Raw genomic sequence first — 21,899 nt, 5'->3', positions numbered from 1 at the left:
GCTGCGCTGCCTTCATTGGCTTCCTGTAGCTGCATGTACCAGATTTAAAACCCTAATGCTCACCTACAAAGCCAAAAATGGACCAGCCCCTACCTACTTGATGGCAATCAAAATCTGAAATCTCAAACTGTACCACGAGCCCTCCGAGCTTCGAGTACTGGTATTGTATTGTATTGCATTATTCGGCACAGAGTTCTGTGTTCAACTCTTTTTTCTGGGTATCTACAGTGACTTTTGTTTCTAGCAGTATCTGAGCTCAGGACTGTCTTTCTCTCTAACCTACTGGTAACTAGTAAAGATACTTTCTCTAGATAGACAAAGCACTTCTTGTAAGTCGCTCTGAATAAGAACATCTGCTAAATGCTGCAAATGTAAATGTAATTAGCTACATCAGTACTTCAGTTCAACCACAAGTGATTAACAAAAACAGAACCAGGAACTGGCATTAAGGTCCAGGTTTGTGTGCGTCAGCTGTATAATAACATCTTCAATCTTTTTCAGTCACATTTCAGTGTTGAAGAGATACCTGCAGTGATTTTAAGCAGTAATGTGGCTGGTCTTGTTATGGTGCCCCTCCCGAAACACCCACACTAAATGTTTGGTAATCGCTGTAGGTGTTGTAGTTTTGTTGTTCCTGTGCTGAACATATGGCACCTTCTCAAAGCCCGTCACCGTTTTTTAAGATAAGCAAAGGAATTACTCATGAGGTCCTTCTGGAAAATTCCCCACAGGGACAATAATGTCCTCGTTCTTTCACATTTCAGAAACTATACAAATTTTTGGAACTGAATATCTACCTTACCATTTGAGGACTAATGTAGATTTTAGCTCTGACAACAGAAAGAACACTTTGTACAACTTTTGCACCAGCCATTAATTATGACGTTCTAATTTACATGAACGCTGCCATAAGAGCAAGAACCATATCGTTTATAATGTCTCTAAAAGCAACTGCCTTTTATAAGACCTCTTCACTCAGTTACATTGTGGTCATCACCTCCACAGTCATCACTGTACAACGTATTTAAAACAGGCTGGCTGTGTCTAGTTGTAGGAAGAAAACAGCACAGTTCACTTTTAACAATGCCCTTTTTTTTCTAGTGTCTTCTGGTATCCCTTTATCTTGTAAAACACAAGTCCCCTGATCAACTGCAACTATTTTAGAAATTATGTTTTCCTTCACAGAATTTCCACAGAATTTCTCTTTAAGCAATTTGTTTTAATGCTCCATGTATTTCGAATGATTTTCGGCAACGTGCTGGACTGCAGTTTATTACGCGTAAGTCAGTTCTGATCTATTTTAGATGCCCGGTTCACTGTAAACTGCACAGATTTTGTCAGAATGCCAGAATGCCTCTATGTCTCTATGCCCAGCATTGCCTGTTTTCATTTGTTCTTCATTTTTAAACATGGTATATCTATTAGCAGGATCCTATCCTTTATCGCTGTCCATTTTCTGTTTGTTTTTTATGAGGCCAAATGTATGTGGACACCCTCCTAGTTATTATGTTCAGGTGTTTCAGCCACACCCATGGCTAACAGGTGTATAAATCAAGCACAGACAGGCATTGGCAGTGGAATGGGTCATGCTGTTTAGCTCAGTGCTTTTAAATATGACACTGTCGTAGGATTGTCAGTGAAATTTCTGCCCTGCTAGATCTGCCCTGGTCAACTGTAAGTGCTATTATTGTAAATTGAAGCAACAGCTCAGCCTGGAAGTGGTCTTCAACAGCTAAGCCTGGAAGTCTTTTTTTGAACAACAATGATACGTACATCATTTTCACATGAATAAAGCACTGAACATAAATTGATCTTTCATCGTGGCAGTGAATGTGTTCATGTAGTATGTTTTATTAATGTGGAAGTGATGTACAATTCAATGCTTTCTGTTTTTTAGTGCGACATCATTTTCTTTCTAAACACAATATCAGCAGCCGCTGATGTAATGACCAAAAACTGGTCTTTTCTCTGGGTGATTACAGGAGAAACAGCTCAGAAAATAGTTCAACAAGCTGCAACTGGACTGTGTGTTAGGACATCACACAAGCACATGGTTGCAAAAACAGCAGCAGAAGCATAATGATTGCGTCATATCAAGTGTCACTCAAAATGCCTAGATATTCCCGGGCTAAATTGAGAAGTACAGGGCAATATTCAGGCTTTCCACAGCAAATGAGATCCTGTTAAAATAGTGCAGAGAATTTAATTCCCCGTCATTCCAGTTAATGGCTGCTGGCATTTTGCAGTAGGGCTGGATATGAGAATTACTCCATTCTTCTCCTGCAGCTACGGCCATCTATCAGTCTGGCCATAATTATTCCTGAGGCGCCGTCACAGTGACAGCCTCTGCTGCTGCTTTCTCCCGTCTGGGAGCTAAAATGGTAAAAATGGCTAATCCTGCCAGGGCTGAGGGTGGAGAGTGAAAAGGTGGGGGGGCTACTCAGATGGAGGCAGCAGGGTGGGATAGATGGCTGAGCGGAAGGAAGGGTGTGTGCTGTCTCATGAGGGGGGCTGTTTAGATACAAATGCACACCTGTTCCTGCTGGAACGGGACAACACAACAACGGAATTAGAGAAGCAGTGAAAAATATCCCCTGCTGTCAGACTTGTTTTTAAGGTTAAAAAATGGTCTGTTACTGCTTCACTAAAAATATGACACATTGCATTACTCGAATCAAGCATGTGCTTGTAACCAACTCCTCCCTTTTACTAATGTGACTTTCTTTAATACTGTCGCTGCATTTATAGCTGTAAGCAAAAGTTTAGGCACGCCGTTCAAATGACAGTTGATTTCCTAAGAGAAATGCAACCCATCCTTTACATACCTCTGCACACTTTAATGCACAATTACTGTTTAGTTACTGAATTTGACATTTAAGAACATCAAATGTGCACTGTGTAAAAGTACATTTTGTTTTTTAACTTAAATCAATAAAATTTGTGCACTGAAATTCTTCGTAAAATGCCATATTTAAGGTCTCTGTAAAGGGCATGTTAACTTATTTTAAATTAGAAGATCAACAAGACGTCATTTTTTCCAGGACTATTCAAATTTTGGCATATGACTCTATACTGAGTGTAAGTTTTTTTAATCTGTTTCTCAGAAACTGCCACTTTGAGCAAGCAAACGTATGAATAGGAAGATATTTTACACTTCAGTCATCTTTTATTGTTACTACATAACAAATCAAATCAGCGACAAGAACAGAACAGCTCCAGTTCCACATGTTGATGCATTTTATTATGTAATAGTAATATGCAATATGCAGGGTAATACAGAATTTAACGTGGATATGCATGTATAGCAACTACTCTGCCAGCAGATTGTAATGAGCTAAAGGGGACAAAGACCAAGTATCTGAATAGACAACAGGTTAGATATGGCTAAAAAAGAAGTTACCACTAGTTTGCATAGCAAGTCATCACACTATTGCAATGAAGGTGCAGCTCTCCAACTAGAAAAACTACAGGAGAAGTGCTATTTTCTGTTTGTTTTTTATGAGGCCAAATGTATGTGGACACCCAAATGTATGTGGACACATTGGTGCTGATCGTCTGCTTTAGATAATTATCAGAATCATCAGAAATGATCGGTTTTCAGCGATGCATTGTCAGATCTCCATGATACACACACAATGTTTTACACTGTCATATTATCATGTTGCAATATTCCACATGACTTAGTCCACAAAACAATGGTTTGTAGAGTGAACCTCAAGGTCAAGGCCTAATAAAAGCCACAGATTAAATTACAGGTTAAAAAACATTCAAAACAAAGACACCCCCCTTGTCAGGAGGCACAAATTGTTTCCCCTGAGCAGCAGCCTTCGCTTCCAGAAGACTTGTGCTCCTCTCCTGGTGCCTGTGACAAGATTAGGCTATCTCATTCTGCACATGGATGGCTGGCTCCTTGGGCCCCTCGTATCATCTCTGCCCCACTTCCTCTCTCAATCCAGCAGTGGAAAACATGTCTATTCTCAACTGGATTACCTTCCCCCTGAGCCACCTGCCTGCAAAAAGCCATATTCAGGTCATACAAGCAAACAGAGGAGCAGAGGAACATGACACTTCCTCCGCAACTATCAGGCAAACAGTGCAATCTTTCATTTCTCACTCTGTCCTGCTGTGCTATCTGAGACCCCCCCCTCCCCTTCTTCCCACTGCCATCCTGCTTCGTTTGAAGTTTTCCATTCAGAATTTCTTGATAACAAATATGAGATAATATATCGCGTCTGACACCTTTCAAACAACTCGGTCATGAATAATGCAACAATTGCTTTCCCGCAGTGCACTTTCAGCTTTATCTCCTGTGTTCCTTATTTCACCGAATCACCTCAGGTGACCTTGTTGATGGTTTTTGCGCCACGAAAGTTGATTTCCTTAGATCTTCCTCTAACTGCCTTGTTTCAGTACTTTCCGACCAGCCTCTGAGCTGTTAGGTCCTGTCGAATACAAAAACTCTAAAGGAGAGAAATTCATGGATCACATGAAATTCATGGATGGCAATCTTTAAGATTTGTTTCCTTTATTTAATGAAAAGCAAAAGTAACTGAGCGTCATTCTTGATTTTTGGAATGCTTTCTTTGAAGTTCCACTCTTAAAAAAGGGGGGGGGGGGGTTCCATGTAGTACCCAAAAGGGGTTCTTTGGCTTGTAACAATAGTGGAACCCTTTTTTGGTGCTCTACAGATTCCTTCCAGAAAAAGGGTTCTATATGAGGCTCAAAAGGCTTACACTATTTTGACATCACACTCTCAAAAAAGGGTTCTGTATAGTACCCAAAAAGAGTTCTTTGACTTGTAACAATAGTGGAACCCTTTTTTGGTGGTCTATAGATTCCTTTCTGAAAAAGGGTTCTATATGAGATCAAAAAGGTTCTACTGCTTTGAAGTTACACTCTTAAGTTTCTATATACGGGGTGAAAAAAGAAAAAAGATTAAATAAAAAAAAAGAAAAAAGAAAAAAAAAAAAAAAAAAAAGATTAAATAAAAAAGATTAATCTGATTTCAAAATGATTTATTTCACTTGTTAATCATTACAGAACAACGCAGTAAGTTGTAAATGATTTACAGTTTATTAGGTAATTTTACAAGTACTCAATATGAAACTCCTCCAGTTGTATAGACAGAATCAACACAATAGTTCAATGCATCCCACACTCGATTGAGCATGTCAGGCGTCACTGAACTCACAGCTCTTTCAGTGCTATCATCGGAGATCATCCAGTGTTGTGGAACCAACAACGAATGCTCTGAGCTGCTGGAGGTTCACTACTGATGAAAATCACATTGCACGCTTATGATGGATTCATTCTTATTGAGGTGGAGAACGTGAAACGCTTTCTGCTCAGGAGTCTCCATCTCCTCGCAGACTGAAGGGAGCCATCTTCCAGTGACGGTCAGAAAGTCTATGACCCCTCTTTCAGTTGGTATGTGATTGGTTCCTAGGCAACTCACAGTTGTAAAAATCAGATTAATCTTTTGAATCACCCTGTAGAACCAGTTTCTTTACTAAAGAACCCTTGAAGAACCATCTTTTTTGACGCTCACGTTTTTTTGACACATTTTTAAGGTTATCCAATAATCATTACATAACACGAAGGTTCTTTAAACTTAAAAGAAAATCTGATTCACATAAATAGTTCTAAAAAAAGCACCGTCAATGTAAGGGTTCTTTAAGCGATTCTTTGATTGCATCACTCTAAAGAACACTTTTTAGCATATTTGTTTTATAGAGTTGTAAAATATTATAAAACAGATCAAATTGCTGCAATGGAAACATCACAAAATGTGCCACTAACTGTCTATATGCTCACTAAATATAAACTCCTGTGTGCACTGTTTAACTTTCTGAAATGAAATGATCTCTTTATCTCTAACAGTGTTTAAAAATCTTGGGTACGTGATGTGTTTGCAAAGGAAGTTGAGAGGCGGCTGCACTGAAAGTTCTACTAGTTCTACTGCAGAGGTAAACATGGCAAACACAATATTCCTCCTTTAACACCAGATCAGGGACGTGCAAATGTATCTTGACTGTGTGATTTTAAAGTCGCAGCCGGTAAGCAGCAGCTCCAGCCTGTAATCTCAGGCAGAGATAAACCCCATGCTGTCATCAAACTGAGCATCTTACCACCACTTTCCCCAAACATAAAGCCAGTAATCCACCCCCAGAATTCCTCAACACTGTGCATTTGAGAGAGAGAGAGAGAGAGAGAGAGAGAGAGAGAGAGAAGCTCTGACAGTATATTTGACAAATATCTAAAATAAGTAGGGCATTTGCAAATCCTTCCAGCATTATGTGCGAGCTGAAGTTCCTGGACATTTGCCAAATTTCCACTTATCCGAAAGGGCCGAACAGGTGCTTACCAGGTCTTTATCTCTTCTGTAGCTCTTTTTACAACACAAACTCTTCATGTACTACACGCACACAGAGTCTGTGGGCTTCCCTTTTTTTAAGCTTAGTATCATTTTTATCCTCAACTGATATCGAACCAAATAAACCAGACTAAAATATGCAAATGAGCCCTCTAATATATATTTTTTTTATCAACTATAGCTGGTATTAATTAAAATAAAGTATTGATATCTCTTGTATGTGAAAAGTCCAATACCAATGTATATCTTCAAAAAAACACATAGATGAATGCATATCCACTAGTCCGTTCATTCACTGGAGTTTTCAAATTATGTAAAAAAATGTCAAAAATGGATATTTTTATTCAACATTGACAATATAGAAATGTCGACAGAGGGGAAAAGTGAAGAGAGAGGAGAGTGATAGATACTGAAGAAAAAAAAAACACACACAATGGTTTGTTTTTTTGTTTTTTTTTAAATCCATTTATTTATTTTTACTTTCAGCTGTGGGCATCCAGATCAATAACAATCCCAGCTGAGTGTTTCTCTGGGTGTTTGAATGAGTCAAGGTGTTCAGAGGAATTTTGCTCGAAGAACTCAGGCCAGAATTATTGATTCACTGAGGTGTTCATAACATATTGTATGGCATATCACGATCACAGTATGTAGCAATGAAACCGCAATACAGGGGTACAGCTAAGACGGGGAGCTAGGAGAGCCAGGAAGGCCTAGATTTCATCATGGTTCCTTGCATCCATTGTTCCATGTGCCAGTGAAAAAGTAGATACATTTTTTGACAGACTAAGATTAAGTTAACTGACTGATTTGCTCACAGCTTCAGGTTCACTTTAAAGTTCTAGTTAAGCTTAACACATTAGCTCTTTAGCTGTTATTAGTGCTCTTGCATACATCTGCCATTGAAAACAGATGGCAGATATTGAATCATTGGTACTGCAGCAACCATGTGGGTAAATAATTGAAAGCTTTGCTTGACTTTGTCATTAAGCATTAGGGAATTTATTATTATTGTTGTTAATATGTTGTATTTTTTTTCCCCTTCAATTATGTTGCACATACACTATAAGGCTAAAAGTATGTGGACACTGGACTATGACACCTATATAAGCTTATTGGATGTCCCATTCTAAAACCATGGGCCTTTATATGGAGTTGGCCCCCCTTGGCTATAATGGCCTTAACTCTTCTGGGAAGGCTGTTCACAAGATTTATGTAGTGTGTCTGTAACACTTAGACTCAATAATTAGGAATATATATAGTGTCTCTGAGGCCTTTGTATTGGTGAGTGCTTATATGTATGGCATGCAACATACTCAACAGGCCAGACAAGTGTGCACATCTCTTATTCACCAGGGTGTATTTAGCTTTTTCATCTGAATGAACATGACCAGGTCCTAAGGCACATTATAAGTACATGAAATAATTGTAATCTTTTATTTTATTCATTTATTTATTTATTTATTGTAAAAGTTCCCTTCAGATGAACAGAAAATGTGTTTTGTGATCGTACACATGTTGCTATATGCTTACAATTTACTGCTGAAAGCCAAAAATCTTAGGCGCTCTTTGCAATTTTTTTTTATAAAAAATCATTTTTACAGTATATCACGGAACACCATCTGTTTATAGTTTAAAGCCCAGATTTGTGGAAAAATGGGTGGATTTTCAGGAGACAAAAAAATTGTGAATTCAGCTTCTTTTATTATAAGGGTTTAAAAATCACCCATCCATTTGACTGCAAAGAAGACAGTTACAGCTCTCATTTGACACCCACCTTTGGAATGCAGCTTATGAAATATGAAAGTTATGAAGAATATAATGAACTGCACTGCATGATGAGCCACTGGTGGTCTCAGGGAGTTTAAAAGATTAACAAACAGTCCAGAGGAAACAGTTTTAATTTAAAAAAAAGAAAAAAAAACACATATAAAAGAGCCAAAGGATTAAAAGTGTCTAAAATGGATATTTGAATATGTAAATATGGCCATATGAGCAGAGTCTAAAAGACAAAAGATCCAGTGTTATTTACAGTAATATGCAGGGATATGATGTTAAATCATGGTGCAGATTGCTGTTAAGGGCCACAGTAAGTCCCCCTTACTACTAATGCAACAGCACAATATTCCCAAGCTATTATTTTCCTCTTAAGGTGAGACTTGAATAAGGACTACATTCATGTAACCTCACAACTCACTGGAACTATTTAACTGCCCTGCGTTCTTCTCAGTGTGGGGTTTTGGTGTTATTATACACCATCACATCCCACCTCTCTGCCTCTTATGTGGAGATAACTGAAGCTGGTACAGCTGAAGCTCTAGCCATCCAGCCAGTAGAATGTGTTATGCTAAAAGTTCTATATAAAGGAAAATCTACCTTATTTACTTTCCTGGGCTTTTGAGTGACAGCTTTAATTCAGTAATGCACTCCACGCTGCTGTTAATTGATTTGCCCAACTAGTGACAATTTGATCCTTTCCCCAAAAACAAGTTATGTCAGGATGGTCTGTAATTGCCACTGTTCATTTAAATAGTTTTATTGATTATTCTATTGATGTTAAATCGCTTTTGTAGTTTAAGAGTAGCTATTGCAGTAAGAATGACTTTGTAGGTGTACAGTGTTCCTGCTGATCAATAAAACAACAAAAGCCAATGGTTTGCCTCAGTCTGAAACCCACACCCTCACCTTTCCTTTAAAGAAAATCAAAGAGAAAGTTCTTTTGATTTAATACTGCTTCACCAAGGAAACATACTTGGTCAGAAATGTTCGATTTTGTGTTGCATTGTATTCGTATTTACTTGTTTCCTTTACAAAACCCAGCGAACTTACTTTCACTCTGAGTTTCCTTGTCTAGAACTCTGCCATTTTTAATTTTAGTATGACTTTTCCTTTGACATTGGAGTTCATTATTGCAAAAGAAGAGGATCTCAGACATCAGACATGGTATAGAGACTAGTGTCTAGACCCGAATTGCTTTGGCTCTTCTTAAAAATGAACAGAGAAACTATATTTTAAAAAGTTGTATACTAGATACTGTATAGGTCCACGTTGTAGTTCTACAATTACAGACTGTAGTCCATCTGTTTCTCTGATACTTGGTTAGCCCCCTTTTATCTTGTTCTTCAGTGGTCAGGACCCCCATGGACTCTTAGAGCAGGTACTATTTGGGTGGTGGATCATTCTCAGCACTGCAGTACCATGACGTGGTGGTGGTGTGTTAGTTGGTGTCGTGCTGGTACGAGTGGATCAGACAGCAGTGCCGCTGGAGTTTTTAAACACTGTGTCCACTCACTGTCCACTCTGTTAGACACTCTTACCTTGTCAGTCCACCTTGTCGCTGTTAGCTGGTTATTTTTGATTGGTGGACTATTCTCGGTCCAGCAGTGACACTGCGATGTTAAAAACTTCAGTAGCACTGCTACTCGTACCAGTACAACAACAACACACACTAACACACCACCGCCATGTCAGTGTTACTGCAGTGCTGAGAATGATCTACCATATATATATACTTTATTTTTATTTAAAATGTTAAAGCCAGTGTGCATTAAAATGTGTAGTAAACTTGTCATGTGATAAAACTTTTGCATATGACTGAATTTAATCTTTGTAAAAGTTTTAAAACACACCACCCACTCCCACATACAACTGTATTTCCTTCTGTCTATCAAGACTGAACACCTTAAAGAACATACCTGCATGGCTCTTGGACAATTATTACATACAAAATAGTCTTCAGTACTTCTGAGGCCTGTAGATCTGTGCTTTTAGAATATTTGTCTCTAATTGCATTCAAAACCATAGACTGATGGGCGTGGTGTAATTTTGGGGTAGTTTTCTGTCAGTTTTTTTGCTTTATTCTATGCTGGGCTCAAGACAAGTTTTTTTGAGTGTGTTCTGATACTAATATCCTGACAGTACAGTTCAATATGGCATTGATCTTAATTCAATTCAATTCAATTCAAGTTTATTTATATAGCGCTTTTTACAACAAGGTTGTCACAAAGCAGCTTTACAGAAAAACAGGTCCACGCCTCTTATGAGCATCACCACAGTGAAGCCAATTTTGTGGTGACTACAGTGGTAAGGAAAAACTCCCTTTAAGAGGAAGAAACCTTAGAAGGGACCAAGGCTCAGTCCGAGGAACCCAACCCCCGTGGGTCGACCCGCACAGAAGAAACAGAACAGAAACAAGAACAACAGTACAAAGAGAGTGCAAGAAGATGGCTGGAACGCTGGAACCACGAATGGGGCACCTCCAGACAGGCCAACGGGGCATCTCGACAGATGTGAGAGAGATAGAGAGAGAGAACGGAGTGGGAGGGAAGAGAGATAGGTTAGAAGGGTTGTCTTAACAGCCCCAAAACATCAACACCTTGTTCTACAGTGCATGATATTCTTTTCCTTATATAAATTCCACTTCTCTTGTGAAAAGCTACCTGCTGGTGTATAAGTTTCAGTTTCACAGATCCAGTATATATAATTTAGTGTGTTTGTTGCCTTCAAAAGACTCAACATGGCACCAAACTGTTCAGTCGAAGAGTTGTGACCTCAATATTCAACAAAACACTTCAGCTCCCCTACTGTGGACTGGGTTATTTTTTGTCTGCTTCGATCAACATCTTTCTCTCTGACAAGATGCAGGTCAAGATAACCTATTTTATCAGTGGTGGATGTCTTGCTTAATAGTGCCTGGTGCTTTAAGCGTGTGCTTGTGTATGTTGTAGCGTCCATTGTCTGCTAAATCTATTCATGCAGGATTACTCATAGCGTATTTACTGCAATGTATTTTGTTTCGGGTTGCTTGTATTTGCAGTGGTTATATTTGTTGTTGTAGTAGTAATAAAAATGATAGATGATGTAAAATGAAATGCTTGATCTACACATGCTGGAAAAATGATCGGAGCTCAGTTCCCCAAAGCATCTTAGTGTTGAGATTATCTTAACTGGTAGAGAGAGAATTAAAGAGTATTTTTCTGTGCTAAGAGGCTTTTGGGAAACCCAGCTCTGATCTTTTAAACTCAATAAGTGACTTACTTCACGACTTTACAATTTACATTACACTGAACCTGAAATAATTAAGAGAATTAGTACATTTATTGTTGTGCTAACCAAGCCTGAAAGATTAATCCTCTCTATAATGAAATCTCAATTTGAGATTTTAATAACTGCCATTATTTACTGCCTATATTAACACCAGCATTATCTTATACACCGATGAGTCACAACGTTATGACCACTCACAGATGACGCAAATAATGTTGAATGTCTCATAACAACAGCACATGTCAAGGTGTGGGATATATTAGAGGGTAAACAAACAGTCGGTTCTTGAAATCAACATGCTGGATCTGGAAGAAATGAGCAGACGTGAAGATCTGACTGCCTTTGACAAGGCACAAATCCTTATGGTCTGATAACTGGGTCACAGCACCTCTGAAAGGAGGCAAGGCTTGTGGGCGCTCCCAGTGAGCAATGGTGAGCATGTACTCACAGTGGTCCAAAGAAGGACAAACCAGAAACCAGCAGTGTCCTGCCACACTTCACATATTGTTCAGGATGGTTTCAGGAAGATGACATACAGTTCAGTGTGTCTCTGGTCTTCAGAGAATTCCCCATATCTCCAGATCTCAATCTGACAGAGCATCTGTGAGATGTGCTGGAACAACAAGTCCAATCTATGGCAGCTGCATCTCAAAACTTACAGGACCTACTGCTAAAAGCTTAGTCCTACGGTATGTACCTCGACAGGTCGTAGCTGATTTGGAAGCATGGGGAAGACCAACAGCATATTAGGCTGATGGTCATGATGTTTTGTCTCATCTGTGTATTTTAAGTAGGGAAATTTAACTTAATAACATGAAGCTTGTGATCTGCCTGTAGATGAGTTGGATCAATGTGTTTGGTTGCTTGACAACATGATAACAGTTTAAATTGCAGTTACAATATTCCTTCCCCGAAAAGGTTCACCTCTTCAGATAAATTATTATTAGATGTAAATTTGAAGGAAAACAAGTTTCTGTCTGAATTACAGGTATTTTGGCCGTTTAACCTCTGCCCAAATATTAATTTATCGATAATTAGAGGAAACTGTGTAGCCATATTTTCTTCTCAATCTTTATCCTTTAAGCTCTTTTTACAAGGTATGTCTATTAGGACAAAAGCATGTATTTTTCCTTTTGGTCAAGCATACCATATGGCTCATCATCTTGTTCTGAATAGCCTTTATGTTATGGATTTTTGTTCTTTATTTGATTTGATCATGATAGGCTTTGAAAGCCTGCCTTCGTGGTGTCTGAAAGAATAACAGCTGTTCCCTGTGCTGTGCTGAAGGACAAGCTTCTACTTCTGTTTCTAGGTTAACCAATCAAGCTGACCCTCAGACCCTCACTCTATCACTCTGCCTAGCTGAAAAGAGTATGAGTATGGCTCTGCTCTTTACAGCTGTAATGAAGGACAGGAAAAGAATCATCTTTTTGTTGGATAAAGAACAAATGTAACCACTAAACCTGAATGGAAAATATCAGTGGTATGGATTGGTATGGATTGTACAAGTACTGAATATCATTGCACTGATATATTGTACTTTGAATGTTGTACAGTAGGTATATGAGCCATATAGCTATTTTGTAAACTAAGCACCATCTATTTCGAAGCCATGCTCAGTTTGCTAATTTCCCTGCTCAAACCTTGCAGGTGTAGTAGATGTTTTTGAGAAAGAAAATTATCACAGTGTCATGATCTTCTATGAATATCAGAGGTGGAGATGAGGCTGAAGGACATCCTTGCTCGATGATCGATCTTGCTCATGTGCACATAGTGTTGCTCATGTGTACACAATGTGTGAGTAACCATATTTAAACCTGGAGGAATTTGGGTTTGTCAAGAAGAATATAAGTGTATGAATTTTGTCACTTGTGGAGCAAAAAGGTCTGTTTCTATTAAATTAAATAATATATATTCTATGCCTGTGTCAGAATGTTCATATTAAATTGTTGAATGAAGTACTCAACCAAAGTTACTTGAGATACCCACCACTATACTTAAACTCAGTCCTAGACCCCCTTTGGCCCTTGTGTTGGTCTCATAGTACTGAAAGTAGTTGCTAAAAAGTAAGTTTATAGGGTTTTTACAGCTTAACATACATGTAATGCATTACGTCTTTAAACCTAGCAGGCAAATTGCATGTGAGATGGTGGTGGTGTTTTGTATTTATGTCTGTTGCATTTGAGCCTGTTTTGACTGTTATGAGAGTTGAAAGGCACACCAGACCAAATATATTGGGGGTGATTTACAGGTGAGCCACAGTCTGAAAAAGTAAGGTCATCCACTGTTATTGTTATGTCCTATTGTGTTGCAGGAGTGCACTAGTTGGTGTATAAGGTATTGAGGACGGAGGAAGGAGAGGGCATGTGGACTCAGGATTCTCTCTCACCTGGCCTGCACTGTGTAAACTAAACTCCATCCTCTACTGCAGACCAGCAGCCCCTGTCTGTGAGTATTCCTGCTCATCTTTTCCAAATGCAAATTACATATTAGAAGCTCTCTTGCAGAGTTTACTCAGCTATGCATTCTAGTTGGCTCATGTTGTTCGTTCATGTCCATTTACAGCGCATAAGAGTACACAATACCCACTGCCATTACACACTGTAATGTGTTAAACAATTACAAAGTAACACATGTACACACTATTATACTGCACCAGACATTCTGTATTTCCTAAGACAGTATCATATTTTAGCTCTGTTTTCTGGTGTGCCAACTTATTCATGCTGTAATTGGTATTTTGTTTATTGCTGGGTCACTGAGCAGAATATGCATTGTGGGCAATGGTACACGCAACATGTAATTCATGCACAATATACTACTAGCCTAAACACCTATCAGACCACAGTTTCAGGTCAACGTTTTTCTGTCTTTATCTCACATTAACGCCACATGCGAGGTCCAGCTGGTTGTTAAGGTCTCAAACACAATATTATACTGATAATAATGACAATTGTGTCGACAATTGTGGCTCATTCCCTTACATCCTGAGAGGACACTTGGAAGGCAAATTCTCCTTGAACACTCCTTCCACAGGCTCCCAATCAGCTTTTGATTAGGAAAGGGTACAAAGCACATTGTGTGCCACTACACATTTCCATCAGAGACACATAGAGAAATTTACACAGTGCATCTTTAAACTTATGTTTACAGTGGGTAAGACGGCACCTAAGCTCGCTAATTTAGCATTTTTAAGAAGAAATCATAGACTCAGAATCAAGTTCTGAATGGCATATATATTCATTTAAATAAGATATGGTATGTTATGATATAGGTATGTATAGTACCTCACCAGTGTAAAGGATGGTGTCAGATGTGGGCATGTACCAGTTTAAAAATAAGGATGATCACAGTTTATATCATGACAATGTCATTTTTTATCATATAAAAATATCATAAGATAATATATGTACAATACTGTATAAAAGTCAAGGCAAAATTTAAACCTAAGCAAATTTAAAAGTATTTATCCATACGCTGTTAGAAATAATGGTTCTGTGAAGGTACATTTCTTGGTTATCAAGGTACAAACAATGTAAAAGTCTCCTCAAAGGTACAGCAGTGGTTTTAAGGTCCAGCTGTGCACTTTAAACACATTTTTCCCAAGTGTATTTGTATCTTTTCATAATGTAATGTCTTAGAACAATAAAATAAAGAGCCTGAAGATGAGATGGGGTGTGTGGAGTCAACACAAATTAGAAAATAATGTTCTCTGGACTAAAGGTACTGAGATGTAGCTTTGAGGATACCACCTCAGTGACAAGAGGGGTACCGCCCCAGCGACATACCTATCATCAGTGTAAGGATACAGGTTAGGTTCAAGATTTCTCCTTGATTCATTTAACCATTGCATGTATGTGTTGAAATTTCATTTTAACAGCACTCCTAATTTAATTTAATGAAGCATTGGTCAACAAAACCAGGTATTGGAAGGTAAGTGCAAATAATATTGGGCTGCTATGAGGAGATGTGAGGAGAGATGTTAACAGAACATGCTGACATACATACCAACATACATACATATAGACATACAATAACTATTACTGTATGACAGTTATTAGTATTTATATATGTATATAAATATTGTGGTTTTCTGAGTAAATAAAGAGTTAGAGTACAAATGAAATAACTTTTTATATGTCATTTTCTCAGGTGCCTAAAGCTTTTGCACAGTATTGTACATACATGTAGTTCTAAATTATTTTTTTTTTATTGCAATGATGCATTGGCGGTTTTCTGTTGGTGTTGGGGATATTTGTCTTTTAAAAACCAATCTGTTGTGACGGGGAGCGAGGTAGCGGACGCATGTGCGGAGGTAAGCGACTTTTATTGAGGGCAAATCCACAATCAGGGTCATAACAGTCCAGGCTCAAAGAGCCAATAAATACAGATTGTGGGGTAGACATGACATAAACCAGAAACAACCAACAACAGATATTCAAACAAAGCAAACATCCAAAAGAGCAAGGACAAAGACCAATACACTCAAACAGGGCAAGGACAAAGACCAGGACAAAGACCAGGACAAAGACCAGCAAAGACAAAGTGCAAACACAGAGCTTAAGTAACAAAGGGACAACAAGGGACAGGTGAAAACAATCAGGGGCGGAGTCATGAAATGAGGGGGCCGGACTAGAAAAACCAAAACAAAAACGCACATGGACAGGACTGGGAGGGGCCAATCGTGACATCTGTCTTGATGGCACTTGTTTTATAGCACAGCAGTCTTCATTCATTCTTGTTTTTTATTAGTTTCTTTTTGGTTTTTAAACGGACATTGTTTTTGTTTTTTTTGTTTTTTTGCATTTGTTTTCAGGCCGAGGGGTAGACCCTTGGTGCTCTAGATAGCACATTCTGTATGAAAGTACAGCTCTGTGACCATTATTGCGAGCTGTGCGGGTGCTCAGACCAATACTGCAGTAAAACATTTGTAAAATCATCAAATAAAGTGTAGCATCACAATGTGACAGTGTGGTGGAACCTTGTGAAGCTGGAGTTATTTTGCATATCTAAATATTCAGTGGTGAAGCTGCAACTTCACAGTGCCTCAGAGCATCCACGATAACATTATTGTTTGTTGAATATCACGGTGCACCTTATTCTTTAATATCACCCATGTTTAGTCAGACAAAAAAAATCTATAATGTAATCTAACAAAAATGTCATGTACACTCTCAGAAATAAAGGTACTATCACTGTTGCAGTACCCCTCTTGTCACTGGGGTGGAACCCTCAAGGGTGCATCTCAAGGGTACCTTTAACTGTATCATAATCCATTGAAATTATATTTTCTAAGTTATAAGTTGACTCTACACACCCCATCTCGTCTCCAGGCTTTTTATTTTATTGTTTGTTTTATTGTAAAACATTATATGTATTTTTCACCTGGGAAAAGCTTATGTAAGGTATACAATTGGACCCTAAAGGGGACATTTACATTGTTTGTACCATGATGAACAAAAATGGACCAGCACAGCACCTTCATTTCTAACGGTGTAGTCATATAAATGGAGTTATGTTTGGTCTTTCTCAACACCTCTTGGATGAAGAAGGATCTGGTCGCCCTAATTATACTGTAACGTACATTGCTTATGTATCCTTCCTACAGTCTCTGTTCTAAATGATGTGATTAATATGCTACAAGGCAGTGAGTGGTTAAGTGTGGTGAGTGATATCAGGGTGTCTGACAGATGGCAGCCTCTGTAGGTGTGCGAAACAGCCTCTTTAATCGCTGCAGCACCTGTAAGGTTAACCAGCCAACCTCAATAATGTGTTAACACCCATGTGAGCAGTCTGAATGCATCAGCACACCCACTACACCATCTCCCTAATACTGCACTGCCTTATCATTACATGCCACAATCACCTCTCTGTAATATCCTTGTAGTAGTAGCAGTTTGCATGTAATAAAAGTGGCTAGAGACAAGGCCAGGGTGATGAGACAGAGCAAACCATCCAGAGTAACCAAATATGAGGCATGTTATGCTTAATTTGGGATTCTGAGCACTGGGGAGCACTACATATCGACCAAAATGTCTAGGTGTAGAAGATGCCTCTGCATCCAGATTAGCCCCTGTCCTGTGTGGGAAGAAGGGGTGGGGTCAGTGTTGTTGTTCTTTTCCGGAGGCGTACTCATCACTCATCCTCACTGTTCCATGCTGCAGTAAATGTGATGGACAGCATTCCGCATGACTTGGGACAAATGGCCGCAGCGATGCAGCGTGTATGTCTCTGTGACAGGGTGAAGAGCTCTGTGTTTATAGCCCGGAAAGGTGACCAGACCTGACGCTAATAATGGAATAATGCTTCAAGATGTTAGTGTACAGAAACATTAAGAGCCCTGTTTTTGACTGAATTAGAGTCAGCTGGGTGTAAATCACAGCTATAGATGTGTGTGTGGGAGGAGGGAGGGTGTATCAACATTAGAACACTCCAGCCTATAATTGCTGAGTATTTATCAGATCGTTAGACACAGTCATTAGTGACAAAGCGAATGCATTCTCAGTTAACCCCTTCATCTGCAGCCTCATTATCCAGTTATTAATATTACACTTATTATTCATTTGCTACTACAAATCATTCAGCAGCTAATATTCCAACTACATAAAGCTAGAGTGAATAAGAGTGATAAATAAAGTAATGAGTGAATAAATTAATTAACAAATGAATTAGAAGGTACAATAATTGAATGAATGAATGAATGACAGAATGAATGGGAACACAATGGATGTATAAATGAATGAATGAGAAAATGCAGTGAATGAATACATTTCAAAATATGATGAATGAAAGAAAGAATGAATGAATGAACGAATGAATGAATGAATGAGCGAGCATGTGCCATGGACAAATGAATGAATGAATGAAGGAAGGAAGGAAGGAAGGAAGGATTGCAAATACAATGATTGAATAGCAATGAAAGAATGAATGAAAGAACGAGAAAACACCACAAATGACTAAATGAATGAATTTGTAGATAAAAAAAAACAGAATTCTCCAGATCTGTAAAATGTCCCATCTTGTAATCTCTCAGATTAATGCTGTTTTATGTTCTGTATGAACCTGAATCCCACATTTGTCAACATAACTGTAAAAGTCTGTCTTAAACAGGCTGAAATGATAAAATATGCAGCTACATTTTCTGCAAATGGTTCTTTTTTATGCCTTTATACAAAACCCTTAACCTTGGTAAAGTCTTCATTCATGGCAGGCAGTGGTCATTAATATTAAAGACGCTGATACGCTGAGAGGAATCCTGTTGGCTTTCTGGCTGTGACCTGGGTCAAGAACTCACTTAGTCCAAATAAAATCATTACCCTGTGTATAAGAGAAGGCCAGAGTAGGCACCACATCACATCCGGACTCAACCCCACCAATGAGTCACATCACACTGTTTCACGTCCTCTCCGCCCGCTCGGCTGGTCAAACCCATTCAATCAGCATAGAACATCAGAGTAAAAATCAGAAAAAAAGCCGTTCTGCTTCACTGGCACGGATCGGGGGGCAAAGAGTATTTCCACTCTCTGGATGAAATGACGGTATTAATTTAATCTCATGTGACTTACAATGACCTGTCACAGCGACTCTGAATTTTCTCTGATACTCTACAATCATTGTGCAGTCCTCAGCGGAGGACAGAGTGGAGTGTTTGCTTTGGGAGCCCTCCATGTGGCCCTCTGAGCACACCTCTGTTATTGCTATGGCCTACTTGGCCTCATCGTTGTTGGTGTGTCTCTCTACATTGCCGTAATCACATAGCTCTTTAGATAAAGCACTTACAGTCCTTGCTGCTGGGTTATGGGCTTTTAGTCAGCAGCACCAGTGACTGTATTCAGAAAGAGCATGAAACCCTACTGTTTCCCCACTGTCAGTGAGTAGAGGGAGCCATCAGCATCTGCAGGAGGCTAAACAAAGCTACAAAAGCACAGTTAGATCTTGGCTGATGTGCCGCTTTTGAACCAATATTGATACAGTCATTAAAGTAGAGAATACCACTGGTTGGCGAGGTACACATCTTTGTCTGCATGGATTACATCAAAATATTGTGACTTCTGTATTAGAAAATCATCTGTCTTCTCCAGCCCTCTGGACTGTGCTCTAATAGTGCTACAAAATGAATAAATAAAGATGATTATTTAATCGATCAGAGAAATAAAGCCACAAAATATTAACATTGATCCAAAATTAGTCTGTCAACAAGACAATACTGTAAACTACCCATGTGTACGTGGTCAGAATGTGGAGAACATTTTGTTGTCTTTATGCCATCAAACCCATGAGGTTTTGCCCATTTACCCCCAAATCATATCAAATGTCAATATTTATCTGTTAGGCTTTGAATACCTCGCTATGTTGTCAGATAAACCTAGAAAATAAGATGATGTCAAAATTAGAGATATTGTGCTGTCATGCTCTAAGCTAGTAGTGGCAGGCCTCTCAAGACCAAGGGAGAAATGATGTTTTGCTATATTTATCTTCAGTTGATATATAAAAGAGAATTGGACAGTCATTGGTGTGACTGTATCAGTTTGCCAACCAAACTGATTCTAGGTCAGAGCTAACAACACGTTTCAGATTTTTAAATGACTTGGATTTACACTAAAACTCTTTTCCTTTGAGTGACTGTATACCTTAATTATGTTTATTATATTAAAATGAATGATTTAACATTTCTTTTTGTCATAACAAAATAATAATAACACTACCTTCAACTAACACTAACATTACCATATGTTTTAGTAGTGACCATTGTAGCTCATTTTGAGCAGAACTCAAAGTCCCTGGCCACTACATGACTAGCAAACACAGCATTGAACAGTTGTACACACATAAAAGCATATTTATCATCACACATAAAAACACACACACACACAAAAAAACTTAACTGCAGAAAATATGTGTTTTGGTAATGACAGTTAGACTGTGGGACACATTTACATCAAAACAATGGGATCTAACTGCTCACCATGTGGCCATGAGGGCCAGGGATGCAGTTTCACTTCCTGCTCTAAAATACAGGGATGTGGCTAAAATAAACATCATGTGTTTGGTAGTGACATGAAAACATGGGGTAGTATTTTTTGAATAAAGCATTTGATTTTATTTATTTATTTATATATTCAACTATTGATTTGCATCAATTGACATGGTCCAAAATTGCTTGAAATAAAATCTCTTAAAACATTAAAGGTAAACAAAGCTTTCACCCTCTCCTGTAAAGTTACCACTTAAGAAATACTTGGATTTATTTATTTATTCATTTATTTATCCATTTTATTTTATATTCTTTAGTTTATTCTAGATAGAGTGAAGCTTAAGCTGAAAAAAAGACTATTTTTTAAAAGAGAGAAAATTAATCTTATTCTTTTAGCCAATTGTCAACTCTTCTTATATATTATCACAATTATTAATGTTCATTTCAATAACCTGACATTATGCATGAAAAAGTACAGGAGGTCATTATGACATTATGAAGCTTCCGATTGGCAAAATCAGAGGACAAAATCAGGGTTGGGCAGAGTACTTAAAAAAACAAAGGAAGTGATGGCTGAATACTGAAAATGCTGTCCTACATGCATTCAGTAACATATTACATATATTACTGTATACAAATATATTGCTCCCATAATCCCCTGAGCATTAGTCCAAAGCAATAGCAATGCTAAGCTTGTCACTCATGAATATGTTCACTACTGAAAAAGATTTTTAGTTTGATCATCCCTCAAAACAGTTTAATAACCCATCTTAATAATGGATCATCGCATTGATTTATAAGTCTACTCAGGCTTTAGCAGTGATCAGTAACACTGAGATTAATAACTGATCAACACATCGATTTATCAGTCTACTCAGGCTTTAGCAAAGCTCAGTAACACTGAGATTAATAACTGATCAACACATTGATTTATCAGTCTACTCAGGCTTTAGCAAAGCTCAGTAACACTGAGATTAATAACTGATCAACACATCGATTTATCAGTCTACTCAGGCTTTAGCAAAGCTCAGTAACACTGAGATTAATAACTGATCAACACATCGATTTATCAGTCTACTCAGGCTTTAGCAAAACTCAGTAACACTGAGATTAATAACTGATCAACACATTGATTTATCAGTCTACTCAGGCTTTAGCAGAGCTCATTAACACTGAGATTAATAACTGATCATCACATTGATTTATCAGTCTACTCAGGCTTTAGCAAAGCTCAGTAACACTGAGATTAATAACTGATCAACACATTGATTTATCAGTCTACTCAGGCTTTAGCAAAGCTCAGTAACACTGAGATTAATAACTGATCAACACATTGATTTATCAGTCTACTCAGGCTTTAGCAGAGCTCAGTAACACTGAGATTAATAACTGATCAACACATTGATTTATCAGTCTACTCAGGCTTTAGCAGAGCTCAGTAACACTGAGATTAATAACTGATCAACACATTGATTTATCAGTCTACTCAAGCTTTAGCAAAGCTCAGTA

General features: G+C 38.2%; 1 protein-coding gene across 1 annotated transcript in view; it reads left to right on the top strand.

Moving 5' to 3' along the window:
- Positions 1-21,899, top strand: part of lingo1a (leucine rich repeat and Ig domain containing 1a) — a 159,608-nt gene that overhangs the window by 65,157 nt on the left and 72,552 nt on the right. The window contains exon 2 of the mRNA XM_017714972.2: positions 13,731-13,864. The gene's annotated coding sequence lies outside the window, so the exon portion shown is untranslated. The remainder of the gene's footprint in view (positions 1-13,730; positions 13,865-21,899) is intronic.

Source organism: Pygocentrus nattereri, chromosome 11 (genome assembly GCF_015220715.1).
Source record: "Pygocentrus nattereri isolate fPygNat1 chromosome 11, fPygNat1.pri, whole genome shotgun sequence".
Classification (NCBI taxonomy): domain Eukaryota; kingdom Metazoa; phylum Chordata; class Actinopteri; order Characiformes; family Serrasalmidae; genus Pygocentrus; species Pygocentrus nattereri.
This window is presented reverse-complemented; position numbering and strand designations above follow the sequence as displayed.